We start from the raw sequence: 13,440 nt of genomic DNA on the forward strand, positions 1-13,440 counted from the left end.
AGGCTAATGCTTGTCTGCTAAGGTGCTTTGAGTTCTACACCAAACATACCCCATATATGAAAGCAAAGTTATTTAAAGCAATTTTCATGCTGGCTTGCAAAGACTGGGTGAGGTTAGCTCCAGTGTTTATAAGCATCTCTTTGCTGAGTTTTTATGTAATTTGGACATTTACTCTGCTATAAGCTGTGCTAATTTGAGTGAGGGTGATCTCAAAACATGGTAAATGAGCCCATGGCCCACTGAAACACAGAAAAAGAAAATCCATATTCTCCGTAGGAAGAGAGGGTTTTAAAAAGTTGTTGGAAAACTAATCCCAGGTGCAAGTGGCTCTATCCCAGGTTTAGGAGCTCTGTACTTTGTGGCGTATTATAGATTGGTTTAGGGCACAGTATACCTTTTAGTTTATTACCATTATAACAGACTTGCCAGGTTTCATGGAGGGAAAGACTTAGTTTTAAGTGATTTTATTTTATGAGGTCTTTCCCTCTGACAAGCGTTTTTTCTCTATCAGTGAAACGGAGTCAAGTAAATAAGACATCAGAAGGAAATGATAACAGGAAGTGTATAAAAAGAGTACGTACTCTACCTGGGAAATTAGTAGGTGCATAAAGCGAAGGAATCTGCAAGCTCCTTTGTGGGGGAGAAGCCCTGGATGTGAGTGTGCTTCACTGAAAGCAAGGGTGTGTAGAAATCAGTCCCCACTGCGCCACTTGCAAGGTCTGCCCTGGAGTTTAGGGGTGAGGCAGGGGCATTTCCTCAACTCTTCTCCCCACTTAAAATTTGCATCTCTGGTAAAAACCCTGATTCCTTAGGGGTGTGGTTTTTTGTTTGTTTGTTTGTTTTTAAACTCTTGCTCAAATTCTTGCCCATTAACAAGCCCCACAAATGTCCCCGGGGTTATGTTGTTATTGGTGATAATGCTAATTGCTGTAAGGCCAGTGTCTGTTGACTGGGTGTTGCACAGGTAAGCCAAGGTCTCATTTTATTGGTAACACAGACTCTCATTTCTTGTTTTCTGGGCTGCCTCCCAATCTATAAGAGCTTGCAAATAATGCCATTAGACCAGCCAAATCTTACTCATTTAGGATATATATATATTTTTTAAGGCTGGGTATGTATCTTTATGAATACAGCTTTTATGTTGGAAGGATTAAAGCGGAGTGTTTCAAAGACACAATTAAAAACCTCATGTGCTAAATTGTCACTGTTTGACAGTACGGAAAGCATGCTGGAGGAAACCCAGTTTGGAGAGAAGGATGTACAGAACATCTAGATAAGAGTGTGGTTCGTGGATGACAGGAAATCTGAGCTATTGAATCCTTTTGGGAATAGACTTACCATGTTGAGCTGGGTGTGTGGGGGGTAGCATTCTGCTCACCTTAACACAGTAGGTGGAGAACAAAAGGCCACCTCAATGGGTGCGGGACCAATACTCCTCTACTTCCCTCAGAGAAGCAGAGGTGAGGCCACTGGGGTCCCTGGGACCTGACTTCAGGGGAGCAGGGGCAGAGAAAGGAATTTGGCTAGGGATTTGAAGACTCTCCCTTGCCCATCTCATCTGCTGTTAAAAGCAGTTCATGACTGAGGGCCACAGACATGACATATATCTCTTTCCAAAGAATGGCTGCTTGTAATACTTTTGGGGGTGTTAAATGTGAAAAGTAATGGCAAAACAGCCATCCAGGCAATAAGTCAGTGGGTGCCGATCAACACCCTTGTTACACCCACTTCTGTAGGAGAGAGAGGTGACAGACAGTTTCTCGCAATATCCAGAATGAAATTTATTGACTTCAGTTAAACTTCTTTGGAGTTCATCGTATTAAAGATGCAATTGTTTGTGTGCTACTGTGGAATTGCAAGTGAGTCCCTTCTCTAGGAGACTGACTAATGTACTCTTTGGAAGTTAATGAAAACTTCAAAGGCTTTTTAGAACAAGTGGCTTTCCTAGGAAGTATCTGGGGGCAAGGGGAATACCAATGACCCACTTGAAATGTACTTTTTTGAAGCTATGCCCTAGGGAGGAAAATCCATTGTCTACTAATTATAAGGTGACCAGATGCCTTGATTTTATAGGGACAGTCCCGATTTTTGGGTCTGTTTCTTATATAGGCTTCTATAGCCCCCTGTCCCAATTTTTCACGTTTGCTCTCTGGTCACCCTAATTACCTACTCCTGGAAACTCCACAGCAAGGACCCCTGAACTGTATAAAGGGTGGACTTACCATGTCATGAGCTTATGCTTGTTCTGAGCTTAAGCTCCAAGTTGTAATGAACTTGGGTCCACAAAGGACATTTCTTGGGTACAGTGTTGGACTGATCTTGCCAGAGACCATGTTGGAGTGATGTTTGCTCAGCCTATTAGCATGTATGCAGGTTCTTTTATTGTTTTTAACATTTTCTCTGTAGCTCATTTACCTTAAGAATAAAATGTGCTCACATAAAAAGAACTGTGGGGGTAATTCATAACCGTTGGCAATTACTCTGTTACCGGTTTCTGAAGAGAAGGCAAGCCAGTCAACAGGCTGTCTCTACGGGGGATAACATAGTGAAGGCATAGTGAACTGTGGATCCTGGAAACACTTTGGTCAGAAGGAAGAGAGAAAGGGAGCGACTGTGAAGCTGGAAGCCTGAGATTGGATGTCCTGGCTGGACCAATGAGAGGGCATACAGATGCAGTGGCCCTCATCTGTGATTCTGTACAGTGGTTAATACAATGGGCACAACTGTTGATGCTACAGTAATATAGTAATTAATGATAATTTTACTGAAATACGTCTTTTTCTACAAACGTAGAGAATCTTTCAATTAATAACAAAGCACATTGACTCATGGACGGTGACAACTAACTGAGAAATATAATGTTGTAATTTTTACCATACTAACATGCATTGTGTATCAAAGCTGACCCTTTCGTCAAGATTTTGATCTTTCCACAGAAGCAACTTGGTTCCTACAAAGCAAAGCATTTCAGATAAATCCAAGATAATGAATATATGAAAATGGCAAATTTCTAAATTCTGCTGACCCTTCACCCTTCTGATTGTAATCCTGATAGTTCATACTTTGTTCTGCTACCATTCAGAGCAAGATGAATAGGATCATAGTTAATGAGTAAAGTTAACCACAACATCTGTGGCATTTGTATAAAAGCTACAGAACCCTGACATTAAATGAAATTACTCTCATTTCACAATTCATTTTGAGGTTGTGAGTAGCCATGCTGCTCAATGAATGGAATTAGGTTGTAGCGTTTTAATGTATCTAATCCAGCAACTAAAACAACATTATACTATGGCATTTATAGCCAATTATAGGAGACTTTGTTTAAATTTACCTTTTGTAGAGGAACTGTACCAGCCACAATGTAGCATTTAATCTAAGAGTTTAGGTGGAGTATAAAATGTTGTGCGGGCCCTTTGTGGGTGTTGAATTTCACCCTGAATTAATCTGAGGCATGATTTTGTACAATGTTCTGCTAGGGGCTGTACTGAATACCATATGGAAAATTTACCTATTGGATAGGATTTAGCCATAACAGCAAGAGGACACATGACTGCTTAGTACCCGAATAGCTCTTAGAAAACTGGTAAGAATAAGATGCTGAAATCCCCTTAAAAAATAAAAATGAATTAGCACTGCAGTATTGGTCTGAAACACTGAATCTTACAATGATAATTTTGCATTATTTTAGGCAATTATTGCAGAATGCTGTAGTATTTTCATATGAGTGACTGGTGGTGATTCCACTATGTGTGTGTGGTGGGCCATCCTCTAACACAGCAGGGACTGAACTGAGTACCTTTAGGGCTAAAACCATGGACTGCTGGAGCTGAGGAGCCATGATTGTGTGCTTTAACAACTCATGTTCTGTGGATTGGCACAGAGGGGAACCTGAAATACACATTCACCAGTAGATACCATATGCATAAATGCTAATATCTTTCCCACACATGAAAACCTGCCACATACTGTTTTGGAGAGACCTCTTTGTGAACAAACATGGGGTCGCCGGAGCATGTTATGGATAAGACTCTTCAGCCACTGTCTATTTAAGCAAATACAAAATGGCTGCCTGTCTCTGTAGACAGCACAGCAACTAAGAGACTTAAAGCTGCAATATACAGAAAAGAAAGGCAGAATAATTACGTTACTGATACATAATGTATAACACTAGAGCTGTCTGAACTCCCTAATCTGGTCACCTCCTTCATATTTGTACTCCCATTTAGGAATAAGATAGGAACACTATTTATATTCTTTGCCAAATTATCAAAATATACCTTTAAATAATCTTTAAACCATTAGTACTTCCTGGAGGTGTAGGCCCTGAAGTCTTCTGTGTACATAAGGTGACCAGACAGCAGGTGTGAAAAATCAAGACAGGAGTGGAGGGTAATAGGAGGCAATATAAGAAAGAGACCCAAAAGTCAGGACTGTCCCTATAAAATCAGGACATGTGGTCACCCTATGTGTACATAGGGTTGCATGGCAATACAATGACCTTCAGCCATGGGTTGTGCCTGGGGTTGGGAACCCAGGAACTAAAGCACCAGAATTATTGGTCTCTGTTGCTTGAACTAAAACAGTAACTCTCTGGTGGTGGTGGTGGTGGTTATGGACATTTAGCTTGTATATGGGTCACCTGTTAGAGGAAGACTCATCTAATGTATGGACTGGAAGGGATCTCTTGGCTCACTGAATTCTGTGCCCCACTATTGTAGATTTTTTTTGTAAAGGAACTGCTCAATGCAACAAAGATCTACTCATACGGCTGCAGGCTGAGAACTTGCTGCTTTATCTAATCATTAGACTCTAATGGCATTGGTATATGGTGGGGGGAGGCAGGACTCCCACTAACTAAGCAGGTACAGTATGGATGCAAGCCATAATACACAGCCCTTTGATGACCACTTTATTGCAGGAGGCCACCTTGTTCAGTTTATGGGTACGTCTACACTGCACGATTATTTCGAATTAGCTTAAACCGATATTACAAAACAGATCTAATAAAATCGGTTTAGCGCGTCCACAGTGGGATCCCGAAATTGATTGTTTGCGTCCATGGTCCAAAGCTACCATCGATTTCAGGAGCGGTGCACTGTGGGTAGCTGTTCCTCAGCTATCCCATAGTTCCCACTTCCGGGTTGAGAGCACAGTGCCTGATGGGGCAGAAAACATTGCCCCGGGTGGTGCTGGGTACAGCCTCACCCCTCCCTTTGTGAAGGCAGCAGACAACCCTTTGGCGCCTTTTTCGCGGAGTGCATTGAGCAAACGCCATAGCACAGCAATCTTGCCCTTTTTTTTTTCACGTGGTGGTGGGGGGAAATAAACTGAGGAGCTGTTCCCTGAACCACGCCAGACACTGTGTTTGAACCTACAGACATTGGGAGCTCAGCCAAGAATGCAAATAATTTTCAGAGACTGCTGTGGACTGTGGGATAGCTGGAGTCCTCAGTACCCCCTCCCTCCCTTCATGAGCGTCCATTTGAGTCTCTGGCTTCCCGTTACGCTTGTCACGCAGCGCTGTGTATCCTGGAGTTTTTTATTCAAACGCTTTGGCATTTCGTGTTCTGTAACGGAGCTGGATACAACAGATTTGTCTCCCCATACAGCGATCAGACCTAGTATCTCCCGTACGGTCTATGCTGGAGCTCTTTTTCGATTTCAAACTGCATCGCCAGCCGTGCTGATCAGAGCTCCACGCTGGGCAAGCAGGAAATGTAATTCAAAAGTTCGCGGGGCTTTTCCTGTTTACCTGCCCGCTGCATCCGAGTTCAGATTGCTGTCCAGAGCGGTCAGTGCTGCACTCTGGGATGCCGCCCGGAGGCCAATAACGTCGATTTCCGTCCACATGAACCCTAATCCGAGTTATCACTATCGAATTTAGCGCTACTCCTCTCGTTTGGGAGGAGTTCCGAAATCGATTTAAGGAGCCGTTTAACTCGATATTAATGACGACGTCGTGTGAACGGATACAGCGTTAAATCGGTATATCGGCCATTAAACCGATTTAAAGTCGCAGTGTAGACCTGGCCTATGAATGGGTTTATATGACAAGTACTTTTTCTTTAGTTAAACTGGCACAGGCCCTGATCATGCAAACATTACCGATGTGAATGATCCCATTGATGTCAATGGAACTACTTGTGTCGTAAAGTTGAGTACATGTGTCTTTTTACATGACCCAGGCTCCAGTCCATAACCTATTCTCACTACTGCTGACATTGAGGATAATATGCTCAAATGAGGAAAAGTGATGTTAACTGAGGCTCAGGTTGTAACCAGGGATGTTTCTTTTCATATTTAAACTAATAAATGTGAATCTATGATACTTGTACAGAGATTTTACTCTACAGATAAACATGCTGTGGACTCTTCCTGTGCAAGAAGGTTATTTTATTTTTTTTAATGTGTCAAGTTCCGATCTGGAGCGATTCAAATTCATAATATGTTTTGAAGGTGAAAAACATGATACAAATGCCCAGTGGGCTCACTGGTGCTTTAGTGTGCACTATGAATGACTTAATATCAGAGAACATTTTGGTCTCGGGGAAACTGAAAATTCTGTGGCTTTTTCTGAACTCTACATTAATTCTGCATGCCCCCCCCCCGCCCTTTAAGTCTCTATACTCCCTGCAGCTTTTATTTTGCTGCTGTGGAATCAGTACTACTGAAAGCTTGTCTGCCCTTCATGGCGTGTGACCTTAGAAGAGGGTTCTGTTTTGCTGAAGTGTTGAATCTGCACACTAGGAAAAAGAGATGCAGATGAGAAAGGAGAAGAGAGAGAGAAACAATAGGAAGATGAAAATTAGGGAGGAATAAACAGCAGATGGAAGGGCAGTGAGGAGGGGGAGAAAATGGGAAGAGATTCTCTTCTTTTTCTATTTATTTTTAAAATATCCAACCCATCACTTTACTTTCTGAGCACCAACAGTAATATGTAGATCTAGTTGGAAAATTTCCAATAGAACATTATTTCCATTAGAAAATATCAGTTTGTTAAAAGTGAAACATTTTGTGGAAATGTGTCAATTCTGACACCATTCTGTTTAGAAAAAAATAATTTTTTTGGAATGGGATTGTTTCTGTTTTGAAATGCCTTTTCTTTTCAATTTTTTCTTCTTTTATAATGTACAAAATTAAGTCAAAATCTGAGCAAAATGTTTTGATTTATAGAACTGTCAGTTGACTCAAAATGAATTTTTTTTTCAGAATTTTAATTTACCAGGAAATTTTAAAATGATTTTGTTTTCGTTCTGTTTCAGAATAAAGGAGAAAAAATTGAAATCTCAGAATTTCCAGGGAAAATCCACTTCCCACTCAGCTCTAGTAATGAGGTACTTGAGGTGAGTGCAGAACAAGGAAAGTGAACAGTAGTCAGCAGAAAACTCATGTCATGAAAGCTTCTAAGCTCTCTGAGTCCCATGAAATAAGAAGAAAGAAAAGAGCAGCTCAGGAGCTGGCGTAGGGTATCAGTCAAATCTTGTTAGATTGAAAACTTCTGTTGGTGAAGCCAAAAGTCAGAATTATATAAAGGGATTCTGAATTTCAGTTTCTATTTTCCTTAATTTTTAGATGTTTTGTCCCTGCTCTGGCCCATTTACACTGTGTAAAAAGGATGGAGCTGTATAAAGGGGGTCCTTAAAGTCCCTCTTCCAATGAGGCAAGATTCTCCTGGGGCAGGATTACAGAAGTTACCTATATGGAGAAAGCATCTGTTTAAAATGAAATTAGATCATGCTGACACTTTCTTTGAAATTTTTAGAGAGAAATGGGGCACATTTTAACAAACAATTCTGTGGGGAAAAAAAATTCCTGATTTTTTTTTTTAAAAACCATTTCTAGCTGAAACATTATTTCAGTAACAATACATAGAACTAATACCAGATTTGATAAAATCATGGAAGAACCAATTTAGACAAAAAAGTAGATTGAATAAATTACAGCCATCTGCAGACATTCATCTTTATGGGGAATTCTTTAATAGAAAATAGCTTTTCTATAGAGTTATATTTTTTTCTTTCAAATGATTTAAGATGATTCAAAAGCTTTATGGACTATCCTTTCTGATTACATTTTATAAGCCTTTAGATATCATTTCTGGAGAACTCTTTTGAAATTCCATAGATCCCATTTGGTTTAATCTCTAATAAATTCTACGTGTTTCCATAAGGTGTCACTCTGTATCTTTGGAGGTTACATGCTCCAACGAACTACATGCTTCTTCGCTCCTTTCATGCTGCTGCTATAAATGTCTTGGAAGTGAATAATAGTTTTAAAAAAATCCTTTCAAAAGAACATGGGCAGTTTTCAAACACCATTTACAAAAACAATCTTTCTCCCACCCCCGCAACCCAAAACAAACCAATGAGCAATAAAAATAAAATCCAGAATTCCTATTTGTAGTAAATGGGGATGGGCCAGCAGTTAAAGGTATTTTGAATGAGACTATCAGATTTATCTTCCATTCTCTTTCTATAACAAATGAACAAAAGCCTTATTTTTTTGGAGCTGTGTCATATACATAAGGCAAATCAGTTGTAGAGATTTCATCATAACGCTAGGTGGCAGTACTGCTCTTTCATTTTACCTTCAGTCTAATGTAGCTAAAAACTTGTTTTAACAGCTGCAGAATGACCAACAGTGTGTTTTTTGTTTGTTTTGCTTTGTTTTTTGTGATGGTGGAAATTCGTTTATTGAAAACTTGCTGAGGTGGCTCAGTTTTTCCTTCTTTATTCACACCTCTGCATGAGAGTATCCGTGGCTTGGGAGTCTGAATAATGGCATTCTAGGCCTTCCGCTTCAAGGCCACATATCTGAATTGAGTCCAAGTTGGTACTGAATGCCAGTGGTTATCCCTGGTGGAGATTATAGAATGAGTTGTTTGATTGGTTATATTTGTTCCCTCACCCTTTAGTCATGGGTTAGCCACTATTTTTTAAAAGTCCTATAGAATTTTATAGGAGTCCATAGAAATTCCTCTAACAGCCTAGATCATTGAATAGAGAGAATGATCTCCTTCTACAGGAGTTCAATAGAATAGACAGAATTCTCTTTTACCTTCTATATGAAGGTTCAAAACCCATATAGAAAGGTGGTTATTCATTGTTTAAACTCTTTGGGAATTTACTTTTCCATCACAGTGAACTTTGTTGGATTCTTTTAATCTTCCCAGTCCTTTCAGCCCCCTAATCGCTTCATTGCCAGTCTCTAAACAGTCTCTGGTAGACCTGTGTCTTTCTGGTAAGAAGGTGCACATGGTTAAGTACAATTTTTTTAGTTGCGTTGGCACCTAAGTTGAATAGTCTGGGAACTGTTACTTCTCCCCATTCTTTAATATGATGCTTTGGGCCTTTATATTGGCCATTTCTGCTGCTATATCCCATTGCAAACTAATATTTAACTTGGTGTCCACTTTCACCCTTTTTTCAGTGTCTCTTTCCAGGTTTTGCTCTTCTAGAATATTTGTTTCAGGTTCTATTTATCCAGAGGTACACACTCACACTTCTTCAACAGTAATGGTGATATCCAGCTCTTACATAGCACTTTTCACCAATAGATCTCAGAGCACTTTACAAAAGTCGGTATCATTAACCCCACTTTACAGATGGGGAAATGGAGGCATGGGGAGGGGAGGGAGTTGCCCAAGTTCACCGAGTAGGCTAATGGCAGAGATGGGACTAGAACTTGAGCCTCAGAAGTGTTGTATCTGCTCAGTTACAGTGTTTCCCATCTTGCTGCTGTTCTGCCTATATCTCTAGCTTGTTCAGATTCCCATGTATGATCATTTTTCCTTTTCCAGGTTACAGTTGACAATCTTTCTCAATGTCTAGATGTTTCAGAAACCTGTTAGTTACTGCTTGTCTTTTAACTCTTCAGTGATGATGTTAAATGAGACTGGAGGGAACACCCAGGGCATTGGTACCGCATAAGAGATCTCCTCATCTCCTTCATTTGATCCCGTTTTCATTTCCTCTGTCAGTTTTCAGCCTGTGGGAGAAATGCTTCACTGAAATCACAAGAGGCTGCATCTCCACTCATGATCTGACTGGTCAGCGTGATCTTGTGGGTAGAGAGTGGGACTGGCTTTCTGGAGAGTTGGGTTCTGTTCTTGGTCCTGAGGGTGAGTTGCTATATCACCTTGAGGGAGACTCTGTTAACTGCTCTGTGGTTCAGTCCCCATAGTTGTAAAATGGACCCAATATGTCTTGCTACGCCACATGCTGTTATGAAGCATGATCACTTCTTCTGTGAGGTGAAATGTCTGATGCTCTGATTTTATTTAGTCTATTTAGCCCCCAAGTTTTCAGTAACTGCCCATTCCTGTAGAAACAGGGTATCAGCTTATGGTGCCTTGGCTCCTGATATTTGGACAAATTCTTAACTGGGTTTCATGGAAAGCATGAGTGAGGGGCGTTTCAGGTGTTATTCAGTTGCTTACAGATGAAGAACCAAATTCCATCTGCTATGATACCATGTAGTCACCAGATGTCTCTCTTGATTCATGAAAGACGATGGTGTAATGAGAAACCATTTGTTCCATATGATCTGCTGGTAAACTCTGTTAATCCCTACCCACTTTTGTGTGCTGTGTTAACTGTATCACAGGTGTCTTGGTGTTGGTGAAATATTTCATGTTAGCAATCTGGAGGGAGAAGGGAGGGTGATAACATGGACTGATGCTCTCTAATTCCTCAATGCGTGTGATCACAAAAACCAACACATGAAATTGATTGGATTATGGAGGGTAGGGATCCGCATCTCTCTCTCACATGAACAGAAACTTGTGGCTCACAGGGCTTCTGAGGTTTGCCCAGCAAGAAGTCTGAACTAACTTATCTGAGTAAACAATTACGTGTCTATGTTTAGATAATGACCCAAAATAATGTCTTATAATAAGTGATGTACTTTGTACATCCAAATGTGGACAAGTATCATTCTCCTCATTTTGCTTGTGAGGAAAATATCAGGACATTTTGCTTGTGAGGAAAATGAGGCATGGTCAGGCTGGGGCTTATGCCAGGTAACACAGTCAGAGGTTAATTTGGGACTAGAATCTGGGTCTGTTGACCCTCAGGCAAATTGCCAAGGTGCTAGCCACAAACAAACAAACCAACCCACCAGTTTTGTCACAATGGTGACAAAAATATTCCAGCAGAAAAATATTAGGATAAAAGTTTTCTGACCTTCTCTAGGTCTGGCCTATCAGGCAACTTCTGGTGACTTACTTCTGGGTTGAGCAACACTGCCTTAGACTGTTAGGGCTTGTCTACTCTGGGTTTTAATCTGTACTAGTATGTTGGCCTGTGTGGATCCTGAACGCTAAAAGTTCCCTAGTGTGCATTAATGCAGTCTATTTCAAACTGTACTAAATGCATACTAGGGAATTTTTATTGTGCATCAGCAGGATCCACACAGGCCAGTTAGTGCATTACACACTAGTATGGACTAAGATTTACACCCCTTTGGTGCGCACTGCTACTGCAGGATGTGGGCAAACCCTTAGACTTATGTGTATAGTAGAACAATATCAGGACATGCATGGGCTTATCCAGAATACTATACTTTGTTCACCATAAGTGTATGTGTGTGTTTTTCAAGCAATAAGGAAGTCCTACCACTCTGTTCAAAACCAGACTGGGGCTATTAAACATAAATTAAATCTTATAGTTTCCATTAATTTACCACATGTAGCTGGAGACTGTAGTATGCTAACATTAGATCACTTCTTCCAAACAGAAACTGTGATTCACTATCTTATCTGTTTTGTATCCCTTTCTTGTCTTGACTCCACTTAAAAATACTGAAGGGCTTTTTGGTGAGATTCCTTTTTTTTTGGTCCATCAGTTCATTTTACAAGTTCTTAACCTCAAGAAGAATAATGCTAGCTATGGCACTAAGGCGGAAAGAAGAATAGGTGGTACAGGGTCCTCGAATGATTATAGTTTACTTATAATGTCCATCTCATGCTTTTTTTTTCTCTCAATAGGTTCCCATTTGTTGCGGGGAAATCTCTTTGTGGAACTCTGCATTCTTGTCTTGTGGCCATGCACAGGGTATGGGCCCCCAGGTTTTGTTAAGCCCATGACCCAGGAAAGAGACACCCACTGAGGCATACTGACACTGGGGGTGAACCAGATCGCTCCAACTTGTACAGCGCAGAATAGCCCTCCCGCTTAGTAGGAAAAGACACAGAAAAGACATTACTTTGGCACCATTCACTCCCATGCTGGATCCCATATCCAGGGCCGGCTTTAGGAACTGCGGGGCCTGATTTGAATACCCGCTGGCGGTCCGGGTCTTTGGCAGCACTTTGGCGGCGAGGGGTCCTTCACTCGCTCTGGACTCCCCGCCGCCGAAATGCCGCTGAAGACCCATAGCAAATGAAGGACCTGCTGCTGCTGAAGTGCTGTTGAAGACCCGGACCACCACTGGGTATGTAAAAAAAATTAAAAAGACGTCTAAGGCACGGGGCCCAATTCCGGGGTATTGGGGGAATCGGCCTAAAGCCAGCCCTGCCCATATCTTCTTTACTGGCAGTTTAAGGGTCTGAATTTCACGGCTGGGGCTTGGCTGCATCAGGGACTAACACGCCTTTTCTGGCATAGAATAATATCTTCGATTGGCAGGTCAAGTCTTTGCCTGCTGATTGCTAGAATCTTGAATGTCATCTTCTAGTGTCATCACTTGGTGGGTACAGAATTAATTGGCATTTTTTAAATAGAAACCTGTTGTGTCTAATGTTGTGCCATGTCAAACAGTGAGATCATTGGTGTACACAGACTCAAGTTTGCTGAGGTAACTGCCTTCCACCGGAGCAATTAAACTGCAGAAATGCACTGCAGCTGTGGCATCAGCCAGCAATGTCAAAAGTTTGCTTGCATTGCAGTGGGTGAACTGTTCTTTTCTTTTCTCCTATGACTTTTCCCACCCCCAGAAGAGGCTAAGGGCCGGATACTTGTCAAATGCTATAGCAGGAAGTTAAACGTTTGACTTGGGGAGAATGACACATTGACACTTTTCATAATAATTGCTTCCTACACTGGAAACTTCCAGCTGTTTTGGTGGAAATAACATGATGTGACTGAGATGATGATATAGTCCCTACGCCTGCAGACAGAGAATAGAAATGTGTAGGTCCCATTTTAGTTGAAAAGTAGATTTTGTTTTTTAACCTGTATAAGACTGATCAGTATGGTTAGCTGGATACTGAAACTCCAACAACCTTAGGGAAAGGTCTTTCAGTTGTCATTTCACATATATAATTGCCTAAATGCTGTTGGATCACATCGTGAATAAAGGGCTGCCTTTATGTCTCTGCAGCATGAAACTGCAGGAATATCCTTTAGGTCTCATGGTGGAATAGGTTTCTAGCTTCTTTTTGTTCTGAAAATTACATATTGCAAGACCTGTATCACTAGATCATCCTCTACAGTGCTG

Source organism: Chelonoidis abingdonii, chromosome 20, assembly GCF_003597395.2.
Source record: "Chelonoidis abingdonii isolate Lonesome George chromosome 20, CheloAbing_2.0, whole genome shotgun sequence".
In the NCBI taxonomy this organism is placed as follows: domain Eukaryota; kingdom Metazoa; phylum Chordata; order Testudines; family Testudinidae; genus Chelonoidis; species Chelonoidis abingdonii.